This window comes from Salvelinus fontinalis, chromosome 5 (genome assembly GCF_029448725.1).
Source record: "Salvelinus fontinalis isolate EN_2023a chromosome 5, ASM2944872v1, whole genome shotgun sequence".
Classification (NCBI taxonomy): domain Eukaryota; kingdom Metazoa; phylum Chordata; class Actinopteri; order Salmoniformes; family Salmonidae; genus Salvelinus; species Salvelinus fontinalis.
Genome location: NC_074669.1, coordinates 54,477,504 through 54,494,176, shown reverse-complemented (window position 1 = coordinate 54,494,176; position 16,673 = coordinate 54,477,504).

Below are 16,673 nucleotides of genomic sequence, written 5' to 3'. Positions count from 1 at the left end.
ACTGAACAATGCCACAAACAGATGCTACCAAGTGGTTAGGGTAAACTTACAAAACAAAATCTATTCTATATGTCAGATATACAGGCGACTTTGACACTGACAAACTGAGCATCTGAGATCAATAAAAATTACCCTGTTTTGAATCCGTCAATAGCCTAGGTGTGTGAAAACACATATTGTACAACATTAAGATCAAATTATAGTCCTCAAAAAGCTTTCCAGTTTCACTGACTCACCAAATGATGTGCAGCTCACTCACTTGCGATGACCAATGCGCTGGTGAAACAAAAGCCTACCTCTCTTCTTTTACTTTCTAAAACAATGTTCTTCTTCGCTCAATTGGTGTCACACCCTGGCCTTAGTATTATTGGTTTTCTTTATTATTGTAGTTAGGTCAGGGTGTGACATGGGTAATGTTTATGTTTTGTTGGTGTTGGGTGTTTATTTGGTAAAGGGGTTATGGGGTGTAAGATATGGTTTTGTGTTTAGTGTAGAGTTCTAGCGTTGTCTATGTTGGTGAGTGATCTAGAAGAGTCTATGGTTACCTGAATGAGTTCCCAATTAGAGACAGCTGATGTCGGTTGTCTCTGATTGGGAGCCTTATTTAGGGTAGCCATAGGCTCTCATTAATTGTGGGTAATTGTCTATGTCAGAACGTTTGTAGCCTGTCTGTATATGCACAACGTTTGTAGCTTCACGGTCGTTTTGTTATTTTGTATAGTTTTGTTAAAGTGTTTCGTGTCGTGTTCATCTTCGTTCGTGTTTAATAAAAGAAGATGGCATATTTTCCAAATGCTGCATTTTGGTCCATTAATCCGCCACACGATCGTGACAGAATTACCCACCATAGGACCAAGCGGCATGACCAGCGGCAACAGGAGCAATACAAGGATTTATGGACATGGGAGGAAATTTTAGACCGGGAGGTACCAGGAGAATATAACCGCCCCAAAGCTGAGCTGGAGGCAGCGAAAGCAGAGAGGCGGCGATATGAGGAGCTAGCTCGGAGGCAGGAAAAGGAACCTACAAAGGATCTGGGTTACACTACGTGGGAGGAGATCGACAGGTGGGCGATCAACCCAGGGAGAGTGCCGGAGCCCGCCTGGGATTCTCTGGCGCAGTGCGAGGAGGGATACCGGCGAATGGAGGCAGCACGACGAAGCGGTAGGAAGCCTGTGGGAAAACCCAAAACATTTCTTTGGGGGGGGCTTAAAGGGAGAGTGGCGAAGTCAGGTAGGAAACCTGCGCCTACTCCCTGTAATTACCGTGGAGAGCGAGAGTACGGGCAGACACCGTGTTACGCAGTAGAGCGCACGGTGTCTCCTGTACGTGTGCATAGCCCGGTGCGGGTTATTCCACCTCCCCGCACTGGCAGGGCTAGATTGAGTATTGAGCCGGATGTCATGAAGCCGGCCCTACATATCTGGCCACCAGTGCATCTCCTCGGGCCGGTTTACATGGCACCAGCCTTACGCATGGTGTCCCCGGTTCGCCTACATAGCCCGGTGCGGGTTATTCCACCTCCCCGCACTGGTCGGGCAACGGGGAGCATTCAACCAGGTAAGGTTGGTCAGGCTCAATGCTCAAGGGAGCCAATACGCCTGCACGGTCCGGTATTTCCGGCGCCACCTCCCCGCCCCAGTTCAGTGCCACCAGTGCCTACACCACGTAACAGGCTTCCAGTGTGTCTCCAGAGCCCTGTTCCTCCTCCACGCACTCGTCCTATGGTGCGTGTCTCCAGCCCGGTATCACCAATTCCGGCACCACGCACTAAGCCTTTTCTGCGTCTCCAGAGTCCTGTGCATCCTGTTGCTGCTCCCCGCATTAGCCCTGAGATGCGTGTCCCCAGTCCGGTACCACCAGTTCCGGCCCCACGCACTAGGCCTAATGTGCGTCCCCAGGGTCCAGTATGCCCTGTTCCTGCTCCCCGCACTAGCCCTGAGATGCGTGTCCCCAGCCCGGTGCCACCAGTCCCGGCACCACGCACCAGGCCTACAGTGCGCCTCAGCCGGCAGGAGTCTGCCATCTGCACAGCGATGACTGAACTGCCCGTCTGCCAAGCGCCATCTGAGCCATCCGTCTCCCCAGCGCCATCTGAGCCATCCGTCTCCCCAGCGCCATCTGAGCCATCCGTCTCCCCAGCGCCATCTGAGCCATCCGTCTCCCCAGCGCCAACTGAGCCATCCGTCTGCAATGAGCCTGCAAAGCCGCCCTTCTGCCATGAGCCTGCAAAGCCGCCCGTCTGCCATGAGCCTACTGAGCCGTCCGCCAGACAGGAGCCGCTAGAGACGCCAGCCAGACAGGAGCCGCTAGAGCCGTCCGTCAGACAGGATCTGCCAGAGCCGCCAACCAGACAGGATCTGCCAGAGCCGCCAACCAGACAGGATCTGCCAGAGCCGCCAACCAGACAGGATCTGCCAGAGCCGCCAACCAGACAGGATCTGCCAGAGCCGCCAACCAGACAGGAGCAGCCAGATCAGTCAGCCAGCCATGAGCAGCCAGATCCGTCAGCTAGCCATGAGCAGCCAGATCCGTCAGCCAGCCATGAGCAGCCAGATCCGTCAGCCAGCCATGAGCAGCCAGATCCGTCAGCTAGCCATGAGCAGCCAGATCCGTCAGCTAGCCATGAGCAGCCAGATCCGTCAGCTAGCCATGAGCAGCCAGATCCGTCAGCTAGCCATGAGCAGCCAGATCCGTCAGCTAGCCATGAGCAGCCAGATCCGTCAGCTAGCCATGAGCAGCCAGATCCGTCAGCTAGCCATGAGCAGCCAGATCCGTCAGCTAGCCATGAGCAGCCAGATCCGTCAGCTAGCCATGAGCAGCCAGATCCGTCAGCCAGCCATGAGCAGCCAGATCCGTCAGCCAGCCATGAGCAGCCAGATCCGTCAGCCAGCCATGAGCAGCCAGATCAGTTAGCCAGCCATGAGCAGCCAGATCTGTCAGCCAGCCATGGGCTGTCCCTCAGTCCGGAGCTGCAGTCCCTCAGTCCGGAGCTGCAGTCCCTCAGTCCGGAGCTGCCCCTTACCCTGGAGCTGCCCCTTCCCCTGGTGCTGCCCCTTACCCTGGTGCTGCCCCTTACCCTAGTGCTGCCCCTTACCCTGGTACTGTCTCTGACCCTAGTACTGCCCCTGACCCTGGTACTGCCCCTGACCCTGGTACTGCCTCTTACCCTGGTACTGCCCCTTAGTCTGGAACTGCCCCTGAATGCAATGGGGTTAATGTGGAGGGGGGTCGTTTGGAGAAAGCCTAGGAGGTGGTTAGGTACTGTGGTGACGAGGGGACCGCGACCAGAGCCGGAGCCGCCACCGTGGAAGGAAGCCCACCCAGACTCTCCCCTAGACTGTGTATGGTGCGCCCGGAGTTCGCGCCTCAAGGGGGGGGTTATGTCACACCCTGGCCTTAGTATTATTGGTTTTCTTTATTATTGTAGTTAGGTCAGGGTGTGACATGGGTAATGTTTATGTTTTGTTGGTGTTGGGTGTTTATTTGGTAAAGGGGTTATGGGGTGTAAGATATGGTTTTGTGTTTAGTGTAGAGTTCTAGCGTTGTCTATGTTGGTGAGTGATCTAGAAGAGTCTATGGTTACCTGAATGAGTTCCCAATTAGAGACAGCTGATGTCGGTTGTCTCTGATTGGGATCCTTATTTAGGGTAGCCATAGGCTCTCATTAATTGTGGGTAATTGTCTATGTCAGAACGTTTGTAGCCTGTCTGTATATGCACAACGTTTGTAGCTTCACGGTCGTTTTGTTATTTTGTATAGTTTTGTTAAAGTGTTTCGTGTCGTGTTCATCTTCGTTCGTGTTTAATAAAAGAAGATGGCATATTTTCCAAATGCTGCATTTTGGTCCATTAATCCGCCACACGATCGTGACAATTGGCTTATTGGAAGTTGATTACATATTTGGTAGCCTACAGACAGATTAGTCTTCTCTTTTCAGCAGGAGCCATTTGCTTTCCAACCTGTGTTTTCCCGCTATTGTATTTGAAATATTGTGAAAGGCCTGTTTTGGCTGCATATTGTTCACTGACAGATTTAGCACGTGTTCCCAACTTTAGCTAAATAAGCTATTGATCCTCTGTGGCTAATTATAGGTCTACTCCTGGTGTAGTATTCTGAGTAATTCATTTTCTTTCTGGACAGCAGTAATTCTATAACTACGGCAAATACATTTTTATTCATCAGGGGTGTTCAGCACTTTCAGCACCCTTCCAGCAGCTATGATTCTATGAGGAAATAAATTAATTTCAATGCTGGACAGATGAGAGTTGCAGGCTCATGTCTATCAGAGCAAGGAGAGAGAGGTCATAGAAAGAGAGATCATTCTGGTTCTGTGAGAGATACACTTCTCTCTCACCACAGCAATGGCCAAGCATTGGTATAGGCTAGAATGTTGCACAAACCATAAACCAGGGCCGGACCAAAACAAAGAAATTCTTAGAATATCAGGAACATTTTTAAATTACATTTCTTTTTAGAGGGTGGGATAATTAGAGGAGGCAACTTGAATTAACTTATAGTTTTTACACTGCAGAGTGACAATTATTTTTCATGCCACAAGAGGTACTGGATCGTGGCAAACAGGTTCCGGAACGAAACAAAACAAAAGTGAGAGGTGCCGGATCCTGTTCCAGCAGGCTCAAATGAAGCACTGCACACCACCACACCCAGATGCCAACACAGCTTCAGTGTCTTTAAATGTGACAACACAACAACCAATTAGCAACATCACTTTGGATCCATCATATGACTACACTGACAACAGATATGAATACTACATTACCACCGAATGTAACTTTTTCCCCACAACCACACACCAATACAACTCCACAACCTACTAATATGACAACTACTTTGCAATCAGTCTTAAATACAACTTCAATTTCTCAAATGTGATAACAATTCCAACTAGAGGGCTGCATTCCCGCAGGGTGCCTGCGGGACCTGACAGAGGTTACCCATTTCTCTCCGCCTGTAAAATGTACTCCTAAAACGTAGGTTGTATCCTACAGTATATGCAAAACGTAGCAAGTGTTAATTTCATCATTCTTGCTGCTTGAAGTTCAGTAGCCATACGTGCGCTTCTCAGTTAAATAGAGTAGGCTGTAGCATGGGCGGAGAAGAACAGGACAAATATCTTTCCAAAGAAATGTACTTCCTAAATCCCGATAACCTAAATAATGGACCATGTGAGAATCTGGCAATTTAACCCATTTCTTAAGTATTTTTTTGCACATTTGATATTGCCAATTGGCAGGGGCACAACTCGGATTTTTAGTGATGATGAGTGAGAAAGTTATAGAGGCACTAATATTACCCCCCCCCCCCAAAAAAAAACAAAACAAATGCTAACCTCTCCTGTTATTCAAATGGTGAGAGGTTAGAATGTCCTGGGGGGTATGATATTTGTGCGTCTGTAACTTTATCACTCATCATTATTCAAGATTCATTTAGGATTATTTAGCAACCACATTAACGTAGAAGTGTTTAGAAACATATTGTATTCTTATTTACAGTAAAAGTGACTCCAAAATGACACAATACATTATTTTCCATTAATTTCTATTGTGTCCAGAATTATCTGAAACACAACCATAACCCCCCACTTCATATCTACTATATTAATAATATTTTCCACTTTCTTCCTTTTTTCCTTGTCCGCCATCTTCTTCCTCATCAGCTACAAAACCTAGAGAAGCTAGGACTATTTGCAAGCTGCACTGCCGTCTCCCAGCAGTTCCCTCTCTTCATCTCTCCCGTGAAGCTTTTCTTTCACACAGTCTGTCGGCACGCTTTGTGGTGTCCACATGGTCCTAAATCTAGTCGGCAGACACCGCTAAACAGCCTACCCGACCGCTTGGATGCATCCGCATAGTCCTAAAGCACACAGGGCATGTTGTTGTATTACAGTGCAATGATAAAACTGGGGCGGGACACAAAAATGCTATTTCAGAATGTGTGTGTGTGGGGGGGATCATGTCCCCCCCTGTCCCCAGTGAAAGATGCGCCCCTGCCTATAGGGTGAAAAATTGCTAGGACCATAGCTGACAAGTGAGCTGCATCACATATGCCTAAAATAATATTGTGGGACTGCAGTTGGGTTTGGGACCAGATCTTGTGATAGCGGGTGGGAGTCGGGCTGAAAGAAAGCAGGTGCTGGTGGAGTGTGGTATGAAAACCTACCTGTGTGGGCGGTAGTGGGATGAATAAATCAGTCCCGCACAGACGTCTACCTTCAACAACACATATCATTGCAATGACATCATATACCAATGCTACATTGACAATAAAAGCAACGCTTTCTCCACAACCAGGCAACAACTCTACTTCTACAACACCCGCCCCTCCACCACCAGAGGTTAAGCTGGAGTACAAATTGGAGAAAAACTTCACTGCAGACTTGACTAATGCATCATCACCACATTTTCAAGCATTAGCAGCAAGTGTTGCTACAGTGGTAAGTTCTGTTTAATATTACATCCTTAGCTTTGGTCTATGAACTTGAGCATGACAACATTTCTCCAGCCCCATCCCTCAGCTTGAAACAGTGGCGGGAAGTCGCTTTGTTATTGTTTCAACTGCTGATTGGTCCTTTATGTCACTTTCAGTTAATTAAATTAAGTGAAATATTTCAAATTGTATTAATTCAATGAATAAAAGGCGACTCTTTATTTGAAGGTACTACTTTCTGTGAACAAATATGTGAACATATTCTATTTGATTTAGAAATAGTTTGAGGAAACTATTTAATATTTTATCATGATAAGCAGTTAATAAGCAGACCTTCAAATAAAGTCAATGATTTTAACTATGATTAATTCTGCCTTTTTTAATGTTATACTATTTATCTTCAGCTGTACCTTCTGATAGATGTTCAATGTTTTAGGATGTATTCATGACTAAATATGATATATAACACTTATATTTACAGCTGGACAGTGATTACAAACACAAATATGGATCCAGTTTCAATCACACAGTGGTTCTTGGTTTCAGGTAGGTAGTTATTGACATTGGGACATTCTTGGGTTTCTTTTGTAGATTCACATTATATTCATCAATTAATTTAGAGGTTAATAAGTCATGTATTTAATTGTATATAATTCCAAAAATAATAACAATATGAACATGATTTGCTGATGTACTAATAAAAAAAGGTTTTGTTTTGTTTTCCAGTGAAGGTTCGGTTGTGGTATATACTGTGCTACAGTTCAACAATAACACAGCTGCTCCCACAACAACCACTTCTGCTCCCACAACAACCACAGCTGCTCCCACAACAACCACTTCCGCTCCCACAACAACCACTTCTGCACCCACAACAACCACTTCTGCTCCCACAACAACCACTTCTGCTCCCACAACAACCACAGCTGCTCCCACAACAACCACTTCTGCTCCCACAACAACCACTTCTGCTCCCACAACAACCACAGCTGCTCCCACAACAACCACTTCTGCTCCCACAACAACCACTTCTGCACCCACAACAACCACTTCTGCTCCCACAACAACCACTTCTGCTCCCACAACAACCACTTCTGCTCCCACAACAACCACAGCTACTCCAACAACAACCACAGCTGCTTTGACCACAGTTACAACTGGTTCTTCAACCACTACCACAACACCAGCCCCTCCACCACCAGAGGTTAAGTTGGAGTTCAAATTGGAGCAAAACTTCACAGCAGATTTGAGTAATGTTTCTTCACCAGCGTTCAAAGAATTAGCAAATACTGTGGCTTCAGCGGTAAATACTGTTTTACTTTCATTTTCAACCTTTCTAATATCATACTTTTAGATTCCCTAATAAAAAAGGCTTAGTCTAGTCAATTCAGTAATCAAAATATCATGTTATTAAATCAGGGAATAAAATCTAAAGGTTTTCTGCTCAATGATTGCTTCGACAGAATTGAAATGATTGATTGATATATTGATTTAGAAGTAGTTTACAAGTAATGAAGAAAACATTTCAGAATGATAAGCAAACCTTGAAATTAGGGTTAGTGTGTGTTGTAAAGTATATATCAATGTAAAACCATCGCAATGTCTCAGGACATTCATGTATAAAACATGATATATTCATATTCTTTTTACAGCTGGAAAATGTGTACAAAAGTCAATATGGATCCAGTTTCCTTCGCATAGAAGTTATAGGTTTCAGGTAAGAAGTAATTCTAAGCATTTTTGTCTGACATCGTGTTTGGGGTTATAAAGAAGTAATTTGTTAAATTGTTCATAATTATCGTAGAATTTAAACATGAATCTGATCTGTTGATGAAATCATAATTTAATCGAATAATTGTGGTTGTTTTCCAGTCAAGGTTCAGTTGTGGTAATCACTAAGCTGGTATTTGCCAATATCAGCGTAGTCCCTGCGACCAGTGACGTGGCTGCCGCGATGACAGAGGCAGTTTCAAGCAACAGCTCTAATTTCTCTCTCCCAGTGAACACAGCCTCTATTGTGGCAACAAGTAAGACTCACATATTATTTGCACTAGTTGTTCATCACAGATTTACTGTTACTAATTTGTTATAACATATCAGTTAATTATAACTTGCATATGCAAGGAATGGTCAATTCAAGACTGTGCAATTCTATTAAAATAAATCACAACGTAGGGGGTGTGATACGGTCCCAAACAGGTGAAGAAGGTCATTTCCATTTAACTATGCATGCCAGAGTTGATTATCTGTCTTTTATGTGTGCTACGTCACATAGAAAACAAAGTAACAAATGTGGTTGTAAAAAAAATGTGTTCTGAAGAGAAAACACATTACCTTCTTATCTTATGCTAAACTGAGTAACCCTACGTCCTCAACATTGTTGATGAAACGTCTGTAACTTTCTTGACTGGATTTTATGTCAGAATTTGTTTAGAGATGTACACAATATTTAGCCACTGTACAGTTAATAAACATTAGGTATAATTAAATCCTATAGAACACCCTTTGATCAATCAGAATAGAATACCTAGAAATCCATTTTATAATTACAGAGGTCATCGTACCAACACAACCCCCAGCAACCACAACTCCAACCACAGCTGCTCTAACAACAACAACAGCTGCTTCCTCAACAACCACAGTTGCTCTAACAACAACCACAGCTGCTTCCTCAACAACCACAGTTGCTCCAACAACAACCACAGCTGCTCCAACAACAACCACAGCAACTTCCACAACAACCACAGCTGTCCCCACAACAACAACAACAGCTGCACCCACAACAACCACAGTTGCTCCCACAACAACAACAGCCAAACCCATAACAACCACAGTTGCAGCCACAACAACCACAGCTGCTCCCACAACAACCACCACTGCTCTAACAACAACCACAGTTGCTCCCACAACAACCACAGCTGCTCCAACAACAACGACAGCTACTTCCACAACAACTACAGCTACTTCCACAACAACCACAGCTGCTCCCACAACAACCACAGCTGCTCCCACAACAACAACAGCTGCTCCCATAACAACCACAGCTGCTCCCACAACAACCACAGCTGCTCCCACAACAACCACCACTGCTCTAACAACAACCACAGTTGCTCCAACAACAACCACAGCTGCTCCACCAACAACGACAGCTACTTCCACAACAACCACAGCTGCTCCCACAACAACCACAGAGCTTCCCACAACAACCACCACTGCTCTAACAACAACCACCACTGCTCTAACAACTACCACCACTGCTCTAACAACAACCACAGCTGCTCTAACAACAACCACAGTTGCTCCCACAACAAACACAGCTGCTCTAACAACAACCACAGTTGCACCCACAACAACCACAGCTGTCCCCACAACAACAACAGCTGCACCCACAACAACCACAGGTGCTCCCACAACAACCACAGCTGCTCCCACAACAACCACAGCTGCTCCCACAACAACCACCACTGCTCTAACAACAACCACAGCTGCTCCAACAACAACGACAGCTACTTCCACAACAACAGCTGTCCCCACAACAACAACAGTTGCTCCCACAACAACCACTGTTGCTCCCACAACAACCACAGCTGCTCCCACAACAACCACAGCTGCTCCCACAACAACCACAGCTGCTCCCACAACAACCACAGTTGCTCCAACAACAACCACAGTTGCTCCAACAACAACGACAGCTACTTCCACAACAACCACAGCTGTTCCCACAACAACCACAGCTGTTCCCACAACAACCACAGCTGCTCCAACAACAACCACAGCTGCTCCCACAACAACCACAGCTGCTCACACAACAACCACAGCTGCTCACACAACAACAACCACAGCTGCTCCAACAACAACCACAGCTGCTCCAACAACAACGACAGCTACTTCCACAACAACAACAGCGGTCCCCACAACAACCACAGTTGCTCCCACAACAACCACAGTTGCTCCCACAACAACCACAGTTGCTCCCACAACAACCACAGCTGCTCCCACAACAACCACAGCTGCTCCCACAACAACCACAGCTGCTCCCACAACAACCACCACTGCTCTAACAACAACCACAGTTGCTCCAACAACAACCACAGCTGCTCCAACAACAACGACAGCTACTTCCACAACAACCACAGGTGCTCCCACAACAACCACCACTGCTCTAACAACAACCACCACTGCTCTAACAACAACCACCACTGCTCTAACAACAACCACAGCTGCTTTAACAACAACCACAGCTGCTCCCACAACAACCACCACTGCTCCCACAACAACCACAGCTGCTCCCACAACAACAACAGCTGTCCCCACAACAACAACAGCTGCACCGAAAACAAACACAGTTTCTCCCACAACAACCACAGCTTCTCCCACAACAACCACAGCTGCTCCCACAACAACCACAGCTGCTCCCACGACAACCACAGTTGCTCCATCAACAACCACAGCTGCTGCTACGACAACAACAGCCACTCTCACAACAACCACAACTTCTCCAACAACAACCACAGCTGCTCCCACAACAACCACAGCTGCTCCAACAACAGCCAAAGCTGCTCCCACAACAACCATTGCTGCACCCACAACAACCACAGTTCCTCCCACAACAACCACAGCTGCTCCCACAACAACCACCACTGCTCCCACAACAACCAAAGCTGTTCCCACAACGACAACAGCTGTCCCCACAACAACAACGGCTGCACCCACAACAACCACAGTTTCTCCAACAACAACGACAGCAACTTCCACAACAACCACAGCTGCTCCCACAACAACCACACCTGCTCCCACAACAACCACAGCTGCTCCCACAACAACCACAGCTGCTCCCACAACAACCACAGCCACTGCTCTAACAACGACCACAGTTGCTCCAACAACAACCACTACTTCTCCAACAACAACAACAGCTACTTCCACAACAACAACAGCTGTCCCCACAACAACCCCAGCTGCTCCCACAACAACCAAAGCTGCTCCCACAACAACCGCAGCTGCTCCCACAACAACTACAGCTGTTCCCACAACAACCACAGCTGCTCCAACAACAACGACAGCTACTTCCACAACAACCACAGGTGCTCCCACAACAACCACAGCTGCTCCCACAACAACTACAGCTGTTCCCACAACAACCACAGCTGCTCCAACAACAACGACAGCTACTTCCACAACAACCACAGGTGCTCCCACAACAACCACAGCTGCTCCCACAACAACCACCACTGCTCCCACAATAACCACCACTGCTCCCACAACAACCACAGCTACTCCCACAGCAACCACAGCTGCTCTAACAACAACCACAGTTGCTCCAACAACAATGACAGCTACTTCCACAACAACCACAGCTTCTCCCACAACAACCACAGCTTCTCCCACAACAACCACAGCTGCTCCCACAACAACCACAGTTGCTCCCACAACAACCACATCTGCTCCCACAACAACCACAGCTGCATCCACAACAACCACAGCTGCATCCACAACAACCACAGCTGCATCCACAACAACCACAGTTGCTCCTACAACAACCACAGCTGCTCCCACAACAACAACAGTTGCTCCCATAACAACCACAGCTGCTCCCACAACAACCACCACTGCTCTAACAACAACCACAGTTGCTCCAACAACAACCACAGCTACTCCAACAACAACGACAGCTGCTCCCACAACAACCACAGCTGCTCCCACAACAACAACAGCTTCTCCCACAACAACCACAGCTGCTCCCACAACAACCACAACTGCTCCCACAACAACCCTAGCTGCTCCCACAACAACCACCACTACTCTAACAACAATCACAGCTGCTCTACCAACAACCACAGCTGCTTCCTCAACAACCAAAGTTGCTCCAACAACAACCACAGCTGCTCCAACAACAACGACAGCTACTTCCACAACAACAGCTGTCCCCACAACAACCACAGTTGCTCCCACAACAACCACAGCTGCTCCTACAGCAACCACAGCTGCTCCCACAACAACAACAACCACATCTGCTTCCTCAAGAACCACAGCTGATCCCACAACAACCACAGCTGCTCCCACAACAACCACAGCTGCATCCACAACAACCACAGCTTCTCCCACAACAACCACAGCTGCTCCCACAACAACCACAGCTGCTCCCACAACAACCACCACTGCTCTAACAACAATCACAACTGCTCTACCAACAACCACAGCTGCTTCCTCAACAACCAAAGTTGCTCCAACAACAACCACAGCTGCTCCAACAACAACGACAGCTACTTCCACAACAACAACAGCTGTCCCCACAACAACCACAGTTGCTCCCACAACAACCACAGCTGCTCCTACAACAACCACAGCTGCTTCCTCAACAACCACAGCTGCTTCCTCAACAACCACAGCTGCTCCCACAACAACCACAGCTGCTCCCACAACAACCACAGCTGCATCAACAACAACCACAGCTGCTCCCACAACAACAACAGCTGTCCCCAAAACAACAGCTGCACCCACAACAACTACAGTTGCTCCCACAACAACCACAGCTGCTGCCACAACAACAACATCCACAGCTGCTGCCACAACATCCACAGCTGCTGCCACAACAACCACAGCTGCTCCCACAACAACCACAGCTGCATCCACAACAACCACAGCTTCTCCCACAACAACCACAGCTGCTCCCACAACAACCACAGCTGCTCCCACAACAACCACCACTGCTCTAACAACAATCACAACTGCTCTACCAACAACCACAGCTGCTTCCTCAACAACCAAAGTTGCTCCAACAACAACCACAGCTGCTCCAACAACAACGACAGCTACTTCCACAACAACAACAGCTGTCCCCACAACAACCACAGTTGCTCCCACAACAACCACAGCTGCTCCTACAACAACCACAGCTGCTTCCTCAACAACCACAGCTGCTTCCTCAACAACCACAGCTGCTCCCACAACAACCACAGCTGCTCCCACAACAACCACAGCTGCATCAACAACAACCACAGCTGCTCCCACAACAACAACAGCTGTCCCCAAAACAACAGCTGCACCCACAACAACTACAGTTGCTCCCACAACAACCACAGCTGCTGCCACAACAACAACATCCACAGCTGCTGCCACAACATCCACAGCTGCTGCCACAACAACCACAGCTGCTCCCACAATAACCACAGTTGCTCCCACAACAACCACAGCTGCTCCCACAACAACCACAGCTGCTCACACAGCAACCACCACTGCTCTAACAACCACCTCCGTTGTTCCAACAACAACGACATCTACTTCCACAACAACCACAGCTGCTCCCACAACAAACACAGCTTCTCCCACAACAACCACTACTGCTCCCAAAACAACGGCAGCTGCTCCAACAACAACCACAGCTGCTCTAACAACAACCAAAGCTGCTCCCACAACAACCACAGCTTCTCCCACAACAACCACAGCTGCTCCCACAACAACGGCAGCTGCTCCAACAACAACCACAGCTGCTCTAACAACAACCACAGTTGCTCCAACAACAATGACAGCTACATCCACAACAACCACAGCTTCTCCCACAACAACCACAGCTTCTCCCACAACAACCACAGCTTCTCCCACAACAACCTTAGCTTCTCCCACAACAACCACAGCTGCTCCCAAAACAACCACCACTGCTCTAACAACCACAGCTGCTCCCACAACAACCACAGCTGCTCCCACAACAACCACAGCTGCTCCCACAACAACCACAACTGCATCCACAACAACCACAGCTGCTCCTACAACAACCACAGCTGCTCCCACAACAACAACAGTTGCTCCCACAACAACCACAGCTGCTCCCACAACAACCACCACTGCTCTAACAACAACCACAGTTGCTCCAACAACAACCACAGCTGCTCCAACAACAACCACAGCTGCTCCCACAACAACCACAGCTGCTCCCACAACAACCACAGCTTCTCCCACAACAACCACAGCTGCTCCCACAACAACCACAACTGCTCCCACAACAACCACAGCTGCTCCCACAACAACCACCAATGCTCTAACAACAATCACAGCTGCTCTACCAACAACCACAGCTGCTTCCTCAACTACCAAAGTTGCTCCAACAACAACCACAGCTGCTCCAACAACAATGACAGCTACTTCCACAACAACAGCTGTCCCCACAACAACCACAGTTGCTCCCACAACAACCACAGCTGCTCCTACAACACCAACATCTGCTCCCACAACAACAACAACCACAGCTGCTTCCTCAACAACCACAGCTGCTTCCTCAACAACCACAGCTGCTCCCACAACAACCACAGCTGCTCACACAACAACCACAGCTGCATCCACAACAACCACAGCTTCTCCCACTACAACCACAGCTGCTCCCACAACAACCAAAGCTGCTCCCACAACAACCACCACTGCTCTAACAACAATCACAGCTGCTCTACCAACAAACACAGCTGCTTCCTCAACAACCAAAGTTGCTCCAACAACAACCACAGCTGCTCCAACAACAACGACAGCTACTTCCACAACAACAACAGCTGTCCCCACAACAACCACAGTTGCTCCCACAACAACCACAGCTGCTCCTACAACAACCACAGCTGCTCCCATAACAACAACAACCACAGCTGCTTCCTCAACAACCACAGCTGCTCCCACAACATCCACAGCTGCTCCCACAACAACCACAGCTGCATCCATAACAACCACAGCTGCTCCCACAACAACAACAGCTGTCCCCACAACAACAGCTGCACCAACAACAACTACAGTTGCTCCCACAACAACCACAGCTGCTGCCACAACAACAACATCCACAGCTGCTGCCACAACAACCACAGCTGCTGCCACAACCACCACAGTTGCTCCTACAACAACCACAGCTGCTCCCACAATAACCACAGTTGCTCCCACAACAACCACAGCTGCTCCCACAACAACCACAGCTGCTCACACAGCAACCACCACTGCTCTAACAACCACCACCGTTGCTCCAACAACAATGGCATCTACTTCCACAACAACCACAGCTGCTCCCACAACAACCACAGCTTCTCCCACAACAACCACCACTGCTCTGACAACAACCACAGCTGCTCCCACAACAACCACAGCTGCTCCCACAACAACCGCAGCTGCTCCCACAACAACCACAGTTTCTCCCACAACAACCACAGCTGCTCCCACAACAACCACAGCTGCTCCCACAACAACCACAGCTGCTCCCACAACAACCACAGCTGCTCCAACAACAACCACAGCTGCTCTAAAAACAACCACAGCTGCTCCCACAACAACCACAGTTGCTCCTACAACAACCACAGCTGCTCCCACAACAACCACAGCTGCTCCCACAACAACCACAGCTGCTCCCATAACAACCACAGCTGCTCCCACAACAACCACAGCTGCTCCCACAACATACACAGCTGCACACACAACATACACAGCTGCACCCACAACAACAACAGCTGCTCCCACAACAACCACAGCTGCTCCAACAACAACCACAGCTACTTCCACAACAACCACAGCTGTACCAACAACAACCACAGCTGCTCCCAAAACAACCACAGCTGCTCCCACAGCAACCACCACTGCTCTAACAACAACCACCGTTGCTCCAACAACAACGACAGCTACTTCCACAACAACCACAGCTGCTCCCACAACAACCACAGCTGCTCCCACAACAACGACATCTGCTCCCACAACAACGACAGCTGCTCCCACAACAACCACAGCTGCTCCCACAACAACCACAGCTGCTCCCACAACAACGACAGCTGCTCCAACAACCACAGCTGCTCTAACAACAACCACAGCTGCTCCCACAACAACCACAGTTGCTCCCACAACAACCACAGTTGCTCCCACAACAACCACAGCTGCTCCCACAACAACCACAGCTGCTCCTACAACAACCACAGCTGCTCCCACAACAACCACAGCTGCTCCCACAACAACCACAGCTGCTCCAACAACAACCACAGCTGCTCTAACAACAACCACAGCTGCTCCCAAAACAACCACAGCTGCTCCAACAACAACCACAGTTGCTCCTACAACAACCACAGCTGCTCCCACAACAACCACAGCTGCTCCCACAACAACCACTGCTGCTCCCACAACAACCACAGCTGCTCCCACAACAACCACAGCTGCTCCCACAACAACCACAGCTGCTCCCACAACAACCACAGCTGCACCAACAACAACCACAGCTG